The sequence below is a fragment of the Eumetopias jubatus genome, unplaced genomic scaffold (genome assembly GCF_037043125.1).
Source record: "Eumetopias jubatus isolate StellerSeaLion01/CBP00866 unplaced genomic scaffold, mEumJub1_p1.0 scaffold_10, whole genome shotgun sequence".
Lineage (NCBI taxonomy): Eukaryota > Metazoa > Chordata > Mammalia > Carnivora > Otariidae > Eumetopias > Eumetopias jubatus.
The window spans coordinates 94,476,306-94,496,149 of NW_028274816.1; the positions used below are offsets into that span (position 1 = coordinate 94,476,306).

Genomic DNA, 19,844 nt, shown 5'->3' on the forward strand with positions numbered 1-19,844 from the left:
CTGTTCAGCAGGGAGTCAGCTTCTCCCTCCGACCCTCCCCCCTCTCATGTGCTCTCTCTCTCTCATAGATAAATAAAAATCTTTAAAAAGAAAAAAGGAAATCTTGCCATTTGCAACAACATAGAGCTAGAGACTATAGTGCTAAGTGAAAAGTCAAAGACAAATACCATGTGCTTCCAGTCGTATGTGGAATTTAAGAAACAAAACAAAGTAGGGACACCTGGATGGCTTAGTCGTTAAGCGTCTGCCTTAGGCTCAGGTCCTGATCCCAGGGTCCTGGGATCGAGCCCCGCATTGGGCTCCCTGCTCAGCGGGAAGCCCACTTCTCCCTCTGCCGCTCCCCCTGTTTGTGTTCCCTCTCTCGCTGTCTCTGTCAAATTAATAAATAAAATCTTTAAAAAAGAAACAAACAAAACAAAGTAAAAATAGAGAGACAAACCAAGAAGAGACTCTTTTTTTTTCCATGTAAACCTTTTGTTTTAATAAATAAGACCGATTCATGGCTTAGATTCTAAATCACATTTACAGATGAGGAACGCTTCTAGGCCCAAACAGGTGAACAGTGAAGCTACTAGTGCTGGCAGGAATGCATGCACCCCATGCATCTGAAGCCTAAAGAGCAGAGACTGAATGTCAGAGAACACCACACACGTCACCCTCTAGACTCGAGAACTGACAGCAGAAGACGAGAGGAAGAGCAGAGACTCGGGGAACCTCCGCTAACCACCATCTGATACCCTCACCTTCATGCTACAGAAGCAAATGGAAGTTGTGCTACTTTCAGTAAGCTAAGAAGGAGGTTTCCTGATCATAGTAAGTGAAACTTTCTCTCCTGTTAACAATTAGGCCAAGGGCATTAGCTACAGAGAGGATCCACTGATGAATACAGAATATTAGAACAGCAAAGAGGAAGCCACGCAGATATCTTGTTTCTTCAAATATCAGAAACGTCCGCATGACAGAAGGAGAGCAGTGAATGAACTCCACCTCGCCCAAAGGTTTAGTCAAAAAACTTCCTGTTGGCATTTGCACCAAAGAAGGCTCCCCGTACTTCTGGCATCATCTTCTGGGCTATGAGATCCAGCCGGCTTTCTAGGGTATTAGAAACTTTTATTTTATGATCCCCATTATAGATCTCAACTCCACCAGCTATTTCCTCAGGCAGGTAGGCCTCCTGATCAATTTGGACATCAACATCTTTTTTGGTGGCAATTTTGTACATAGGAATCGCTTTTTGCACTGCAGCCTTTACCAGAGGGAAATCCTGCTTCCCGCGACGAACAATCATTCGAGGCTCTAACAATTGGTACAAACCCTGAAGGACCAGTCCATCCAGCAGCACCTAGTACCTGGTTGTATCTTTTACCACTTTGCTGAGTCTCTGTTTTGCTTCATTTAGTAGGTCTGTAATAAGGTCATCTCTTGCTCTGAGGACTTTGAGCCTTGCTTGATTCATCAAATTAGACATCTGAATTTTCTTCTGCTGCTCAATCTGCTTTTCTTTCATCTCGTAGTATTCCATAATCTTCAGTCTTTGGGTTTGCACAAGACGACCTTTCTCAATGTTGAACTCTTCCTCTGCCTTCACATCTATTTCCTCTGCTTTCTCATTGGCTCCTTGTTCAATAAAAGCCATCATATGCTTAATCTGCTTTTGCGAAAGCTCTGCTAGACGGGAGGCCCACTGGCTCTAGCTTAGGCTGGAAGGGGGCTGTGGAAGGAAGGGGAAAAGAAAATCCAAGGGAACAGACTCTTAACTACAGAGAACACACTGATGGTTACCAGAGGGGAGGTGGGGGGAGAATGTGGGAAATAGGAGATGGGGATTGAGAGTACATTTATTGTGAAGAGCACTGATGGATGTATAGGGTTGTTGAATCACTATATTGTATACCTGAAACTAACACAACATTGTCTGTTAACTATACTGAAATTAAAATTAAAAAAACTTAATTAAAAAAAAGAACTCACTGCCTTTTGATTTGAACAGTGAGCGCTCAGCTAGGATGTCTGTCACTTAAAATAAAGATGTGGCAGGCACACCTGGGTGGCTCAGTCTGTTAAGCATCCAACTCTAGATTTCAGCTCAGGTCCTGATCTCAGGGTTGGGAGATCAAGACCCAAGCTGGGCAGCGTGAGCACCACAGAGTCTGCTTAAAACTCTCTCTCTCCCTCTGCCCCTCCCCCATCTCTCTAAAATAAAATAAATCTTTTTTTTTAAGATTTTATTTATTTATTTGACAGAGAGAGACAGTGAGAGAGGGAACACAAGCAGGGGGAGTGGGAGAGGGAGAAGCAGGCTTCCTGCGGAGCAGGGAGCCCAATGCGGGGCTCGATCCCAGGACCCTGGGACCATGACCTGAGCCGAAGGCAGACGCTTAGTGACCGAGCCACCCAGGTGCCCCTAAAATAAAATGAATCTTTATAAATTATAGAGAGAGAGGAGTGAGAGGTAAGATGGAGTAAAAAAATAAATAGTAAATCCCAGGTGCCTGGGGGGCTCATTCGATTGAGCAGCTGACTTGATTTCAGCTCAAGTCATGATCTCAGGGTCCTGGGTTTGAGCTCTGTGTCAGGCTCTACATTCAGCAGAGTCTGCTTAAGGATTCTCTCTCCCTCTCCTCACCCCCAACCCCCACTCATGCTCTCTCTCTCTCTCTAAAATAAATATATACAACTTTTAAAAAAAGGGTAGCAAGTTCTTGGAACCTTACTCTCTGCTTCTGCCCTACCATTGAGGACAACCCAAACAGATGGACAATATATTCTTCAAAACATGTGCTGGAACACATCTGGAAGGTTAACAAAAGTGAAAAACTACCAGGGTAGACAGAAAAGGGAGGTAATTCTGAAATTTGGGGTCCTTGTACGCTACAGCCCTTTCCTTTTGACAACTCTTTGAGTCAAGAGTATCACCTCAAACCCATTAGGATTGCTATTATCAAAAAAAATATATATATAGGAGCACCCAGGTGGCTCAGTCGGTTAAGTGTCTGCCTCAGCTCAGGTCACGATCCCAGAGTCCTGGGATGAAGCCTCAAGTCAGCCTCCTTGCATGGCAGGGAGCCTGCTTCTCTCTCCCTCTCTACCTGCCGTTCCCCCTGCTTGTGCTCTCTCTCTCTCCCTCTCTCTCTCTGTCAAATAAATAAATAAAATCTTAATATATATATATACATGTATATGTATATATATATCTCAGGTATAGAAGGGTTGCATGGCTTCCTCACGCAGTGAAGCATATGACTTTTTTTTTTAAGGTTTTATTTATTTATTTAGAGAGAGTAGGGGGAGGGGCAGAAGGTGAGGGAGAGAAACCATCTTCAAACTCTTCGCTGAACATAGAGCCCCACGTGGGGCCCAGTCTCACAGCCCCAGGATCACTACCAGAGCTGAAACCAAAAGACAGACACTCAACCGATAAGCCACCCACGTGCCCCGAGTATGTGACTCTTCATCTCCGGGTTGTGAGTTCAAGCCCCACATTGGGCACAGAGATTACTTAAAAAAAAAAAAAAATCACAGGTGTAGGAGAAAATGTGGAGAAATGAAAAACCATGTACTTTGCTTTGCTAATGGGAATGTAAAATGGTGCAGCCACTATGGAAAACACTATGGCAGTTCCTCAAAAGATTAAACAGTTACCATATGACCCAGCAATTCCACTACCAGGTATATACCCAAAGCAAAAAGCACCAACTCAAACAGGTTTTTTGCTGTTGTTGCTGTTTGTAAGTAGGCTCCACACCCAGCGTGGAGCCCAATGTGGGGCTTGAGCTCACAACCCTGAGATCAAGACCAGGACGCTTAAATGAGGGTGCCCCTCAAACAGGTATTTGTACACCCAGGTTCATACCAGCATTATTCTCAAGAGCAAAAATAGAGAAGCAACCTAAGTGTCCATCAACATATGAGTGGATAAAAAAATGTGACATATGCATACAATGGAATACTATCCAACCTTGAAAAGGAAGGAAGTCCAGACACAGGCTACAACATGGCTGGACCTTATGGACATTATGCTAAGTGAGATAAGGCAGCACCACAATAACAAATTACCCAGGCGCCCTAAGATGGCAAATTGTATGCTAGGTGTATTTTACCACAAATTTTTAAATAAAAACAAATTTATTTTTTTTAAAGATTTTATTTATTTATTTGAGAGAGAGAGAGAATGAGAGACAGAGAGCACGAGAGGGAAGAGGGTCAGAGGGAGAAGCAGACTCCCCGCTGAGCAGGGAGCCCGATATGGGACTCGATCCCGGGACTCCAGGATCACGACCTGAGCCGAAGGCAGTCGCTTAACCAACTGAGCCACCCAGGCGCCCTAAATAAAAACAAATTAAAAAAAAAATAAATTTAAGGGGCACCTGAGTGGCTCCGTTGGTTAAGTGTCTGCCTTCGGCTCAGGTCATGATCCCAGGGTCCTAGGATGGAGCCCTACATCAGGCTCCCTGCTCAGTGGGGAGTCTGCTTCCCTCTGCCTCTGCCTCTCCCCCCAGCTTGTTCTCTCTCTCTCTTTCTCTCTCAAATAAATAAAATCTTTTAAAATAAATAGATAAATAAGTAAAATAAAAACAAATTTAAGAAGGCAAACCATGCAAAAACTAACCAAAAGAAAGTAGGCTTTATGGCAAAAAGCATTACTAGAAATCTTTATGAGGGACAACTCATAATGATAATATGCTTAATTCACCAAGAAGATATAACAATTGTAAATTTCTGTGAGCCTAATACCCATATCATCAACATATATAAAGCAAAAGCGTGGACAGAATTGCAAGGAAATAGAGGCAATACTACAATTCTAGCAGAAGATCTCTGTATAAGCAACTGTTAGAACATACGGATGGAGGCGCCTGGGTGGCTCAGTCGTTAAGCGTCTGCCTTCGGCTCAGGTCAGGATCCCAGGGTCCTGGGATCAAGCCCCGCATCGGGCTCCCTGCTCGGTAGGAAGCCTGCTTCTCCCTCTCCCACTCCCCCTGCTTGTGTTCCGTCTCTCTCTGTCAAATAAATAAAATTTTTAAAGAAAAAAAAAAGGACATACAGATGAAAAGTGTAAGAAATAGATTTGGACAACTGGATAAGCCAACTTTACCTAATAGATATATATATAGAATACTGCACTCATAACTGCAGATCACAAATTCTTTCTAAGTGAACATGGAATGTTTATGAAAATGCCAGGCAATATAGCAAGTCTCAACAAATGCTCTAAATTATACAGAGTACATGCTCAGACCATGATGCAATTAAGCTAGAAAATGAGAAGAAAAAAGGTAAGTAAAAAAAAAAAACCTACATATTTGAAAACTATATGTTCCTGAATAACTCGTAGATTTTCAAAAAATCACAGTGGGAATTAGAAAATATCTTTTTTTTTTTTAAAGATTTTGTTTACCTGCTAGAGAGAGAGAGAATGACAGTACAAGTAGGGGGAGTGGCAGGCAGAGGGAGAGGCAGGCTTCCCCGGGGGGCAGGGAGCCCGATGTGGGGCTCAATCCCAGGACCCTGGGATCATGACCTGAGCCCAAGGCAGACGCTTAACCGACTGAGCCACCAGGCGTCCTGGGAATTAGAAAATATCTTAAACTAAAACATTTTTGAAATACTATATCCCCAAATTAAGACGTAGTGAAAGCCACACTATCATGGAAAGTTATATTTTTTTAATGCATGTAATAGAAAATAAAACAAGAATAAGCAGTATTCTTCACAAGAAATTAGAAAAAGAACAGCTAATTAAGCACAATGAAAGTGCAAATAAATGGAAACATAGTCAAAAGTTAATTCTTTGGAAAGACTAATAAAATTAATAAACCCCTGGTGAGATTAATTTTAAAAAGCACAAATAATGTCAAGAAATTTAAAAGGGAACATTTCTACAGATTTTTCAATCATTAAAAAGATAATGAGACAATACTATGAGCAGCTTTATGCCAATAAGTCTAAAAATTTGATTAAAATAGACAAATTACTTAAAAATACAGTTTCCCAAACTGGCACAATAAGAAACATAAAAGCTGAATAGTCCTATATCTACTGTTTAAAATTAAGCCTATAATTTAAAATCTTCAGGGGCGCCTGGCTGGCTCAGTCAGTTGGTAGAGGATGTGACACTTGATCTCGGGGTTGTGAGTTTGAGCCTCATATTGGGTGTGGACATGACTTTCAAATTAAAAAAAAAAAAGGAATGGCACCGATCTTAGACCAACTCCTTCAGAGAATAGGAAAAGGAAATAATCCTTAACTCATTCTGAGGCCAACATAACCTTGATACCAAAAACTAAAATACCAAAAAAAAAAGGAAAATAGACTAATCTCACTCATAAACTTTGATGCAAAACTGAACAATCAGCAAAGCAAATCCAGCAATATATAAAGATTATACCTCATAGCCAACATGGGCTTATTGTAGGAATGTTAGGTTGGCTTATCATGTCAAAAATTATTCAGTGTAATACACCATATTACTGGACTAAAAGGAAAGAATCCTATGATCACCTTAATAGATGTAAGGAAGTGTTGAAAACATTCAACACCATTTATGATTTTTAAAAATATATGTACTAGCAAAGTAGGAATAGAAAAGAGTTTTCTCAACTTGATCTAAGGTCGTACAAAACCTCCAACAAAGTGTAGGTGTACAAAAACCTACAAGCATTATACCAAGTAGTGAAATATTGAAAGTTTTCCCTTTGAATTGGCAACAAGGATGCCTGCTTTGACCACTTCTATTCCTTTTTTTTTAAAGATTTTTTTTTAAGATTTTATTTATTTATTTATTTATTTTAGATTTTTATTTATTTATTTGAGAGGGAGAGAATGAGAGCTAGAGCGCACGAGAGGGAAGAGGGTCAGAGGGAGAAGCAGACTCTCCGCTGAGCAGGGAGCCCGATGCGGGACTCGATCCCAGGACTCCAGGATCATGACCTGAGCTGAAGGCAGTCGCTTAACCAACTGAGCCACCCAGGCGCCCACTTCTATTCCTTTTTTAAGTGAGCTCCACACCCAGCGTGGGGCTTGAACTCACAACCCCGAGATCTGGAGTCACACGCTCCATTGACTGAACAAGCCAGGCGCCCCTGCTTTGACTGCTCCTGTCCAGCATCATAATGAAGGACAAAGCCAGTGTTGTAAGTAGCATAAGAAAAAAGTAAAAGGTGTTAAGTTTGAAAAGGAAGAACTGGGCCCCTTGGTGGCTCAGTTGGTTGGGCAGCTGCCTTCGGCTCAGGTCATGATCCTGGAGTCCCTGGATCGAGTCCCGCATCCGGCTCCCTGCTCAGCAGGGAGTCTGCTTCTCCCTCTGACCCTCCCCCCATCTCATGTGCTCTCTCTCTCTCTCATTCTCTCTCTCTCAAAATAAATAAATAAAAATCTTTAGGAAAAGGAAGAACTATCCTTTTTCACAAGATGACCTGATTATGAATGTAGGAAAACCCACAAATACATAATTAGAATTAATAAATGAGTTTAGGAAGGTTGCTAATATCAATATTAAAATGTATTTCTAGGGACGCCTGGGTGGCTCAGTCAGTGAGGTGTCTGCCTTCGGCTCGGGTCATGGTCTCAGGGTCCTGGGATCGAGTCCCATGTCCAGCTCCCTGCTCAGCAGGGAGCCTGCTTCTCCCTCCCCCTCTGCCCCTACCGCCCCCATGCTTCCTCTTGCACATGTTCTCTCTCTCTCAAATAGATTAATAAAATCTTTTAAAATAAAATAAAATGATACCACAGTGTCAAATTATACTGAGTACATAGGAATAGATCTAATTAAATATATGCCAGACCTTTACGTAAAACTAACCATCATTGAAAGAAGTAAAAGAAAGCCTAAATTGGAGTACACAATGTGTGGCAGACATGGGAATGTCACCGAGACGCCCTCAGGAAGGAACTTTCTGCTCAGCCATGCAGATGTGGTCCACACACAGCCTCCAGCTTCCAGCTCCTTCAGGATCTGTGTCAGGGGCACAGCTGCCTCGCCTGAGGGCACACGGGTCCCAGAGCAGCACACATCCAGTGACTGAATGAGACAGGAACATAAAATCGCCATTACGACCTCATGCAGGACACTCAAAAGCCCTTGAGACTGAAGGCAACTCTCGGCCACATTATTGACTGAAGCTTTGTTGGACTGGCCTCATTCTTTTGACTCCTTCCTCTGCCTGATCTTGGTGCCTCCCCTTCTTTCCACAAGTATCGATCCCTATAAACACCTTGCACCCCACAGTGTGTCTCTGCCTCTGCGTCCAAAGAATCTGACCCATGACAGCTGATACCTGTAGTTTTCAAGAGCAGGCAACAAGATGGATTTGGAACAGGCTGGGGAGGAGGTCCCCGTCACTTGTATGAAGTTAGTGGGTCTCAACACAGCCCTTGGCACAAGGTGCGGGTTCAGTTGCTCACAGCCTTAATATAGGTACATGAGAAGAAGTGTGTCCAGGTCGAAGTGAAAGCACTAGCAGATGTGAATCAGGCACTTGAGACTTTTGGAGGAGATAGTTGCTATAGAGAAAATAGATTTGGATGCTGATTGCTAACCATCGTGAATGTTCTACAAGAAGATGATGAACAGCGGAAGGTAGTAGGCAATGGAAAGCCAGGTGTGAAAACCAGCCCCCTCAGGTGCATAGAACGAAACTCTCATCTGCGGTTGCAAGGCAGAGAAAGCTAAGGACCAAGCCAAAGAACATGAAACGCCCAACAAAGGGGCAAAGTCTGTTATGTCAGGACTCTAGAGGGGATAAACACATACGGACACTGGCTCTGAAGATTTTCACTCTCTAGACTCCCGTGAACCTACTGATCCTGCCGAAGGGGCCCATCATCCCCAAACCTCCCAGTAAGAGCTAGCACTCCTACTTGCTGGAACAGCACGCAGAAGCCTTGCTCTGTGAACAGAATAGGCCCCTCTGAGAATCACCCCTCCTCAGCCACTTTGCCTATAACTAGCTTAACACAGCAAATGCCAGCCAGGGACATGTGAAGGGACCATACCCCACAAAAGGGTGGCCAGACCTCACCAGTAGGCCCTGGCAGCAGCCAGGGACTTCATTCTAAGAGTGGTTGGTCAAAGGGGCCAGAATATGAAACTGGGTAAAGAGGAGTCTGTTGACTCGAGAGTGCTCTGCTGAAATATAGGCTGTATTGTTCTGTTAAGGATCCAGAATTGCGGGGCACCTGGGTGGCTCAGTCGTTAAGTGTCTGCCTTTGGCTCAGACCATGATCCCAGCGTCCTGGGATCGAGCCCCACATCGGGCTCCCTGCTCCGCGGGAGGCCTGCTTCTCCCTCTCCCACTCCCCCTGCTTGTGTTCCCTCTCTCGCTGTGTCCCTCTCTGTCAAATAAATAAATAAAATCTTTAGAAAAAAAAAAAGGATCCAGAATTGCCATGATAAAAGGTGAAGTGAATTGAAAGGTTTAGGGTACTAAGAACACTAAGTAGCAAGACTCACCAGAAAGGCTCACAAGACACACTATTTACCAGGCCATAAGGAATGTGCTGGTCAGAAGGGCACCAGCTCCACCAAGAAGTTCAATAGGGCAGGTTGTTAGAGAACCAAGAGACCGCTTTTTTTTTTTCATTTTATTTCATTTTAATTAAGTCTCATGTCAGTAGCCACAAGTGGCTACCATACTGGTAGATTCAGAATTCAGAACCAGAAGATAACCCCAAAAACTCTCTTTACAACCCAAGGGCAAGAAGGACTTCTTAAACAAGACACACACAAAAAAAACCCACTAACCAAAAGGAAAACACTAAACTTAACTACATTAAAATGAAGAATTTGGGACACCTGGGTGGCTCAGTTAGTTAATTAAGCAGCTGCCTTCGGCCTCGGTCATGATCCCGGGGTCCTGGGATCGAGTCCCGCGTCGGGCTCCTTGCTCGGCGGGGAGCCTGCTTCTCCCTTTCTCTCCCTCTGCTTGTGCTCTCTCTGTCAAATAAATAAAATCTTAAAAAATAAAAAATAAAATGAATTTATGTACATTTATTTTTTTTAAAGATTTCATTTATTTATTTGAGAGAGAGAGAATGAGATAGAGAGAGAGAGAGCATGAGAGGGGGGAGGGTCCGAGGGAGAAGCAGACTCACCGCTGAGCAGGGAGCCAGATGCGGGACTCGATCCCGGGACTCCAGGATCATGACCCGAGCCGAAGGCAATCGCCCAACCAACTGAGCCACCCAGGCGCCCGAATTTATGGACATTTAAAGATATCATTAAGGGCGCCTGGGTGGCTCAGTTGGTTAAGCGACTGCCTTTGGCTCAGGTCATGATCCTGGAGTCCCGGGATCGAGTCCCACATCGGGCTCCCTGCTCAGCGGGGAGTCTGCTTCTCCCTCTGACCCTCTTCCCTCTCGTGCTCTCTATCTCTCAGTCTCTCTCAAATAAATAAATAAAATCTTTTAAAGATATCATTAAAAAAGCACAAAGGCGAGTCACAAGTGGGAAGAGATATTTGCAACACATATAAGGGCGCATATCCAGAATATATAAACAACCATAGATCAATAAAAAACACACAAACAACCCAAAAGAAAAGTAAATAAAAGAATTCAACAGGCAGTTCACCAGAAAGGATATCCAAGTGACCAATAAACATGTTTAAAAGTGTTCAGCCTCTGGGCTCCTGGCTGGCTCAGTTGGAAGAGCAGGAGACTCTTGATATTGGGGTCATGAGTTCAAGGCCCACATTGGGTGTAGAAATTACCAAAAATAAATAAATTAATTAAAAAAAAAACTGTCGGAGCTCCTCTGCACTCAGCACAGAGTCTGCTTTTCCACCTCCTTCTGCTCTTCACCCTGCTCATTCTCTCTTTCTCTCTCTCTCTCTCAAATAAATAAAATCTTAAAAAAAAAAAGGTTTTCAACCTCACTCTAGTCGGGGACATGCAAATGAAAATCCTAATGAGACATCACCGCATACCCAGGAGTATGGCTAAAATCTAAAAGAGCGACAGTGCAGACAGCAGTAAGAATGTGGTACAGAATCTCAAACCCAGTTGGGTGGGAGCTTACATTGGTACGACCACTTTGAAAAATTGGCAATATCTACTAAAATTGCACATGCTCTCTAATCTAGCAATCTCACTTCAGGAATACGCCCAACAGAAATAAGTGAACTTGTGTATCAAAAAACATGCACATTAAGGAGGGCACATGATGTGATGGGCATTGGCTGTTACATGCAACTAATGACTCATTGAACACTACATCAGAAACTAATGATGTACTGCATGTTGGCTAATTGAATTGAATTTTTTAAAAAATATGCAAGATTGTTCATAGCAGCCTTATTTATAATAGCCAAAAGTTGGATAAAATCTATAAGCTGGCTCAGTCAGTGAAGCATGAGACTCTTGATCTTGGAGTTGCAAATTCAAGCCCCACAGTGGGTGTAGATATTATTTTAAAATAAAATCTTTAGGGGCACCTGGGTGGCTCAGTCAGTTAAGCGGCTGCCCCCGACTCAGGTCATGATCACAGGGTCCTGGGATCGACCCCTACATGGGGCTCCTTGCTCAGTGGGGAGCCTGCTTCTCCCCCTGCTGCTGCTTCCCCTGTTTGTGCTCTCTCTCTCTCGCTCGCTATCTCTGTCTCTCTCTCAAATAAATAAATCTTTTAAAAATTATTTTTAAAATAATAAATAAATAAAATCTTTTTTTTTAAGTTTAAAAAATTAAAATCTTTTTAAAAAAATGGTTGGGGCACCTGGGCGGGGGTGGGGGAGGGTCAGTGAGTTAAATGGCCAAGTCTTGATTTTGGCTTGGGCCATGATCTCTGGGTCATGGGATTAAACCCCGTGTCAGGCTCCGCACTTAGCCAGGAGTCTGTTTGAGATTCTCTCCCTCCCTCTGCCCGTCCCCCTGCTTGTGTGCTCTCCTTCTCTCCCTAAAATAAATAAATAAATCTTAAAAATAAATAAATAAAAGGGCGCCTGAGTGGCTCAGTTGGTTAAGCGACTGCCTTCGGCTCCGGTCATGATCCTGGAGTCCCAGGATCGAGTCCTGCATCGGACTCCCTGCTCGGCAGGGAGTCTGCTTCTCCCTCTGACCCTCCCCTCTCTCATGCTCTCTCTATCTCATTCTCTCTCCCAAATAAATAAAATCTTAAAAAAAAAAAAAGAAGACCATGCAACTCTAGATCTCAGGGTCATGAGTTCAAGCCCCACATTGGGTGTAGAGATTATGTAAAAACAGAATCTTAAACAAATAATAAATAAATAAATAAAAGTAAAGTTTCTGGCATCCCTAAACCTATCAAGTTGCTTTTTTTAAGGTTGTACAAGGTGATTTTTTAAATAAAGTGTCCACTGTGATGATTTAATATATGTATACATTGTGAAATGAATATCATAATCAAGTTAATTAATACATCCACCACCTTACATAGTTACCCTTTTTTTGGAAGGGTGGTGGTGGTAAGAACACTTGAGATCCACTCTTTTAGCAAATTTCAAGTATATGCTGCACCATACATCAGATCCCCAGGGCTTAGTCATCTTAGGAAACTGATGAAAGTTTATGCCCTTTGACAAATATCTCCCCATTTTCCCCACCCTGCCTGCAGTCCCTGGCAACCACCATTCCACTCTGGTTCTAGGAGCCTGACTTTTTTTATTTTATTTTATTTTTTATTATTATTCATTTGAGACACAGAGATACAGAGAGGGAGAAAGAGCATGAGCAGGGAGAGAGGCAGAGGGAGACGGAGAAGCAGGCTCCCTGCTGAGCCAGGAGCCCGATGTGGGGCTCGATCCCAGGACCCTGGGATCATGACCTGAGCCGAAGGCAGATGCATAACCATCTGAGCCACCCAGGCGCCCCCTTACTTTTTTTAGATTACACCTATAAGCAAGATCATGCAGTATCTGTCTCTCTGTGTCTGGCTTACTTCACTTACCGTAACGTCCCCCGGTTTTACCTATGTTGTTTTTACTTTTCAGTCCTGCATCCACCACCTTTCCTTCTCTCTGCCAGTCAGGTATGTTCCGTGTGATTGTGTGTGAACACATACAGGCTCCTCTGTGGATCTGCCTCTGCCTTGAGTTCTCTGACCTTTTGCAGGCTCTCCCCGTGGTGAGCGCTGCTTTGCTGAGTTGGCATTTCTGCAGGCGGTCCTCAAACTGATGGTGACAGGAAGCCAGACTTCCTGCGGTCCTGAAACAGCAGAGCAGGAAGGAAATAAAGGCCACAGAACTGTCAAAGAGGAAGAAGACAACCTGAAGGCAGAATCCATACATCCAACGATAGGTCAGAGAAGAGTAAACTGTGTTATGCCTGGAGTTCCATCATCTGTGAATAGAGGCACAGACTCCAGGGCACGGCCCCAGCAGTGCTATTTCCTAGGATCACATGACCCTGGGCAAGCCCTTTGCCTCTCTCTGCCGTAGTTCCCCCATCTGGAAAATGGGAATGACAAAGTAGCCTTTCCCACCCATGGTTGTGAGGATAATAGGCATCTCAAACCATAGCTTGATTAGAGTAAGACTGTATAACAAGGTTACCTACTTTTAAAGGATTCATTTTTTTTATTTTTATTTTTTTATTTATTGGGGCGCCTGGCTGGCTCAGTCGGTTGAGCATCTGCCTTTGGCTCGGGTCATGATCTCAAGGTCCTGGGATCGAGCCCCACATGGGGCTTCCTGATTGGCTGAGAGCCTGCTTCTCCCTCTCTCTGTGCCACTCCCCCTGCTTGTACACTCTCTCTTTCTCTCTCTCTCTGTGTCAAATAAATAAATAAAATCGGGTGCCTGGGTGGCTCAGTTGGTTAAGCGACTGCCTTCGGCTCAGGTCATGATCCCGGAGTCCCGGGATCGAGTCCCACACCGGGCTCCCTGCTTGACGGGGAGTCTGCTTCTCCCTCTGACCCTCTTCCCTCTCGTGCTCTCTATCTCTCATTCTCTCTCTCTCAAATAAATAAATAAAAAATCTTTAAAAAAATAAATAAATAAATAATTAAATAAATAAAATCTTAAAAAAAAGAAAAGTCTTGGGTGCCTGGGTGGCTCAGTTGGTTAAGCGACTGCCTTCGGCTCAGGTCATGATCCAGGAGTCCCTGAATCGAGTCCCGCATCGGGCTCCCTGCTCGGCGGAGAGTCAGCTTCTCCCTCTGACCCTCCCCCCTCTCATGTGCTCTCTCCCTCTCTCTCTCATTCTCTCTGTCTCAAATAAATTAAAAAAAAAGAAAAGTCTTATTTATTCATTTATTTTTGGGAGAGAGAGAGCGCGCGCGCAAGTGAGCACGATTTGCGGGGAGGGGCAGAGGGAGAAGCAGGCTCCCTGATAAACAGGGAGCCTGATATGGGACTCCAACCCCAGGACCCTGGGATCATGACGTGAGCTGAAGGCAGCCACTTAACCGACCGAGCCCCCCAGGCGCCCCTCAAAGGTTTCATTTTCAAAGTAGGGCATTTGAAAATACCCATTTATTTTCTTCCTGCCTTTCATCTCTCCTGTTCCAGTTAATAATTAATATCAAATGAGCAAACAAATGAAACAAACCAGAAAAACCCTGCTGGCTTATTTTTGGCATCTGCGATGGAACCAAGATTTCTTCCATCGGAAAAGGGCACCTGAATAGGGTGAGGTCCGAGTACATTTTCATCCTTGATCCTATTGCAACTGGAATTGAAGGTCACAAGCCCAAGTCCCATATTCTAGTAGTTGGATGTTCAGAGCCTGTCCTTCAGCAGGCACGGCAAGAAACGTACAGTTGAGGGGCACCTGGGTGGCTCAGTGGGTTAAGCGGCTGCCTTTAGCTCAGGTCATGATCTCAGGGTCCTGGGATCAAACCCCACGTCAGGCTCTCTGCTCAGTGGGGAGCCTGCTTCTCCCTCTCCCTCTGCCCCCCACGCATGCTCACATACTTTCTTTCTCTCTGTCTCAAATAAATAAATATATTTTTAAAAAGGGGCGCCTGCGTGGCTCAGTCGGTTAAGCGTCTGCCTTTGGCTGTTATGATCCCAGGCTCCTGGGATCGAGCCCCGCATCGGGCTCCCTGCTGGGCGGGAAGCCTGCTTCTCCCTCTCCCACTCCCCCTGCTTGGGTTCCCTCTCTCGCTGTGTCTCTCTCTGTCAAATAAATAAATAAATAAAATCTTTAAAAAAAATTTTTTTTAAAGAAAAAGAAAGAAATGTACAGTTTAGGGATGAATCCTTACCTGGCAAGCCTGGTCTTTAGAAGTGTTAGGAGGTACTGGGAAAAGTGCCCACTCAGAGATGGATGGCTTAGTTCTGGAAAGGCCATGAGACCTTGGGCTGATTACTTATTTCCCTGGGCCTTCCTGCCTATCAAGTTGGGGTGTTGGAGGCATGATGGGCGGGCTCAGTCGGTGGACCATGTGACTCTAGATCTTGGGGTTGTGAGTTCGAGCCCCACATGTGGTGTGGAGTTTACTTAAACTAAAAAAATTTTTGTTAAATTGGGGTGTTGGACTAATTGATCTTTAGGTCAAAGATTAAGGATCCCATTCTTCTAATTCCACCACCAAAAAAAAAAAAAAAAGAAAAGAAAAGAAAGTAGTCATGAAGGTTTTGGCTAAGAACCAACTGGAAAAAAATAGGCCCTTAAGGTCCTTTAAAAAAAAAAAACCACAGTGTGTTTTAATTATAAGTCAAACTTCACTTTAAGGGAAAAAACAACCCTTAGGCTTTTTCTGTTCTATTTAATTGTAATCTTTCTCTCCAGCAGGTAACTCTTCAGGGGAACGGTTCAAGGTTCCTCAGCCAGTTATCTATAGAAGGCTCCCTGGAAGCTGATTTCCCATTTTTACATAAAGTCACTGCAAAGAAAGCAAGCTCCCTGTTCAAATGTCTTGAGTAAATTTCTTCTGCCATTTCTGATGCTATAGGGTTAATCCAGTATGAAGAGAGTGACAAAGTGCAGAGATTTCTTTTTTTTTTTATGGATTCCACATTCATAACCAAGTACTTGGCAACCCGCCCTCTCATATGTTGCGAAACAAAAATGTGTTGCCTTCAGTGTGTTTTTAATAGGCCAAGCCATTTATGTGATCACAATGCCTGGGTCTAGACTCAAAGACACCAGAACTTTCCCACTGTGTTGTCACTGCTTTGGTTAGTATCTTGGTTTCCCTCTGCCTTTCTAAAGAACCATTTGGGGGACTCAGGAGAGTGATTTCCTGAGGCCCTTGACCACAACCTAAACTCTTCAAAGGAATTCGCATCCAGCCTTGCAAAATATTTTGCAAAACTTGCAAAAATTCACCAGTTTTAGATTTTGAAATTACTGGCACAGGCAAGTGCCTACAATCGTGAAATTCTCATGAGTGGGGTAAAGCAAATGTCTATAAACAAACCAAACTCCAATCTATGCAACCTTTTTTTTTTTTCTGCAGCCTTTTGTAGAAATATTTATACCCTAAGAAAAGGGTCCCTTTCAGCTCTAGGATGCTATAATATAAACATTTACTATAAATGAAGTGTTTGTGAACACACTTGCCCTTTCCCTCGGAAACTTCAAGAACCTAATTTTACCTAAACACCTCTTTTTGCTCCATAGGTTTGGCTGTAATATCCCATGTGATTCTTCTCACAAGAAAGGAGCCACATCTATACTGGATGTAAGGCAGTTTTGTTTTGTTTTTGTGTGTGTGTGTGTGTTTTTTTTTTTAAGGGACCCTAAAAAAAAAAAAAAACAAAACCTTATGGACCCAAAATCCTTATGACCAGCTTTCACGGTACTCAGCTGACCTCCAAGGAGCCACCACCCATGGGCCCTCCCATAATAGTCAGCCCTGGGATCCCAGAAGACACAGCTGGGCCACGGGTTGATTTCCCAGTCATTATTAAAATTCCTACTTGCGGGGCACCTGGGTGGCTCGGTCGTTGGGCGTCTGCCTTCGTCTTGGGTCATGATCCCGGGGTCCTGGGATCGAGCCCTGCATCAGGCTCCCTGCTCCCCGGGAGGCCTGCTTTTCCCTCTCCCACTCCCCCTGCTTGTGTTCCCTCTCTCGCTGTCTCTCCCTCTCTGTCAAATAAATAAAATCTTTAAAAAAAATAAAATAAGTGTGCCTGGGTAGCTCAGTTGGTTAAGCGACTGCCTTCGGCTCAGGTCATGATCCTAGAGTCCCGGGATCGAGTCCCACATCGGGCTCCCTGCTCAGCGGGGAGTCTGCTTTCCCTCTGACCCTCCCCCCTCTCGTGCTCTCTCTCAAATAAATAAATAAAATCTTTAAAAAAATAAAATAAAACAAAATTCCTACTTGCACACAGTTGTATTTCTTTTCAGTGGGGTCTAATTTTTTTTTTCTGACCCTTGTATCAAGTCCGCTGACCTGATGCTGGTTCACTGCACCAAATAAAGCTGTTTTCCTAGAAAGTCAGAGGCCACAGCCCCAGAGACCAAGGAGGCAGCCTCAGGCCGACTAGAACAGCTGAACTTTCTCCCCTATTATTCCTGACCTCTCTCCCTGGCCTGACGCCTGTCACCCTTTCTTGCTTGCCTCTTTCCCCGTCCTGTATTCCTTCTCCCCCTTCCTCCATGTGTGGCTGGAATCTTACTCACTTAATACCACACCTCCTAACCAGAGGTCTGAACTGTCCTCCATCCTACTTTCCAGAGCATCCTTAGGGTTGTTCCCATTTTCTGCTCTTTCCAAATATCTCCTGTCTCCCCTTACATGCCCAAGTCCATCCACCCGCAAATCTAATATCCTTTATGCCCCCAGGTCCCCAGGTAGTCCCTAGACTATCCCCTGAGTCAGAGTTGTTAGATTTTCCTTAGTGATTACTTTCTTCTTGCTTCGGAATGCAGGCTTATCAAACACCCCAATATCCATTCTCCTCCTCCTTGAACTCGGATGGAACATGCCTGCTCAGACTCCGATTCGCAGCCTCTCTTGCAGCTAGAAGTTGCCCTGAACAAAGAAGTGTAACCAGAACCGTTGTGTGGAATGTCTAGAAAACATCCTCGAAGGGTGGCATGGGGCACCCTTCTTCGGTCCTTCCTAGTTCCCACTGACTAGAATATGGGTGTATTGTCTGGAACCTGAGTAGCCACTAGCTTGGATCATGAGGTTGCTCACCCAGCATCAGAGCAATAAGACTGGGGCGGGGAGGTCTTTGGTCTCTGTTGATTAGGGGGCCTCCATACTAGCCCTGGACTGATGGCTGCGTTCTATTACTCAGGGAGGAGAAGCTAAACTTTTATCACATTTAAGCCACTATTATTTTTGAAAGATACGTGTAGCCAAATGGACGTTCTAACATATGGAATTTATAAAGTCATACTGCATATAAATCAAATTTACATAGACCCACGCAAAAGGATGGGCCTTGCAGAGAGAACAGATAGAAAGGTAAGAAATTCTAATGACTCAAAACCCTTTTCACCAGTTTTCACAGGTTTCTCAGTTCCCTCAGTGCCACAAATGATATGCAATAATATGGCCTTTATGACCAAAGGCCAAAAATATTTTAACATTCTGTAACTTTCTCGCTGCGGGGGTGCATAATTGCAGGCATAGCGACAAACTGCAATATTACAAGGAGGAGCACCTGGCTGGCTCTGTCAGTAGATCATGAGACTCTTGAGTTCAAGATCATGAGTTTATTTATTTCTTTTTTTAAGATTTTACTTATTTATTTGACAGAGATAGAGAGCACAAGCAGGGAAAGCAGGAGAGGGAGAAGTGGTCTCCTGGCAGAGCAGGGAGCCCGACCTGACCTGTGATCATGACCTGTGCAGAAGGCAGAGGCTTAACCAACTGAGCCAGCCAGGCCACCCCAGGGTCATGAGTTTAAGCCCCAGGCTGGGCGTGGAGACTTTATAAATAAATAAACAAACAAACAGTACAAGGAATTACTGTACAACCTTTACCCACATTCCTCAAATGTTAACGTTAAAAAAAAAGAGAGAAAGAAATTAACATTTTAGTGCATTCACTTTATCGTTCTCTGGATATCAATTTTTTTCCTGAAATATTTGAGAGTAAGTTACAGACACACTGCCCCTTTACCAGTAAAAACTTTAAGTGTATATTTCCTAAAAATAGGGCTTATATGACAACCTAACCACAGTAAGATCATCAAAATAAAAAAATTAACACTTGTGCAATACTATTACCTAACCAAGAGACTTTTCTCAGCTTTTACCAGTTGCCCAGATAAAATCCTTTATGACAAAATATAATCCCAAATCACATGTTGCAGTCCATTGCATGTCTTTCTATTCCTCTTTACTCTGGAAAAAATTCTGTCTTACCCTGCCTTTCCTAGCAGTGACATTTTTGAAGAGTTGGTTATTTTGTAAAATGTCCCTCAGATTGAGAACATCCAATGCTTTTCTTATGATTAGGTTCACTTTGTGAATTTGGGGCCAGACTACTCCAGAACTAAGGCTCTGTTATTCTCAGCACATCACATCGGGAGGCATATGGTAGCAATTTGTCCTGTTACTGGTGATGTGAACACTGACCATTGGTTAGTTTTGTGTCCACCAGGTTTCTCCACAGCAAAGTTATTATTTTCTCTTTGAAAAATCTATAAATATCTTCGTGGGGAGATAACTTTGAGACTGTGTAAATATCCTGTTAACCCTCCAGCTTTTACCCACTAAGTTTAGCATCCATTGACGATTCTTGTATGAATCAATTATTACTCTGATGGTTGCCCAATAGTAATTTTATTTTATTTTATTTTATTTTATTTTTTAAAGATTTTATTTATTTATTTGACAGAGAGAGACACAGCGAGAGAGGGAACACAAGCAGGGGGAGTGGGAGAGGGAGAAGCAGGCTTCCCAGCCGAGCAGGGAGCCCGATGCAGGGCTCGATCCCAGGACTCTGGGATCATGACCTGAGCCAAAGGCAGACGCTTAATGAC

General features: G+C 43.7%; 1 pseudogene across 1 annotated transcript; it reads right to left on the reverse strand.

Moving 5' to 3' along the window:
- Positions 1-458: 458 nt before the first annotated feature.
- On the reverse strand, positions 459-13,032 carry LOC114196730 (V-type proton ATPase subunit E 1 pseudogene; annotated as a pseudogene). The gene is made up of 3 exons (XR_003606773.2): positions 12,902-13,032; positions 7,802-8,020; positions 459-1,711 (listed from the first exon to the last, which is right to left on the reverse strand). The product of XR_003606773.2 is annotated as a V-type proton ATPase subunit E 1 pseudogene (transcript).
- Between the last annotated feature and the right edge of the window lie 6,812 nt (positions 13,033-19,844).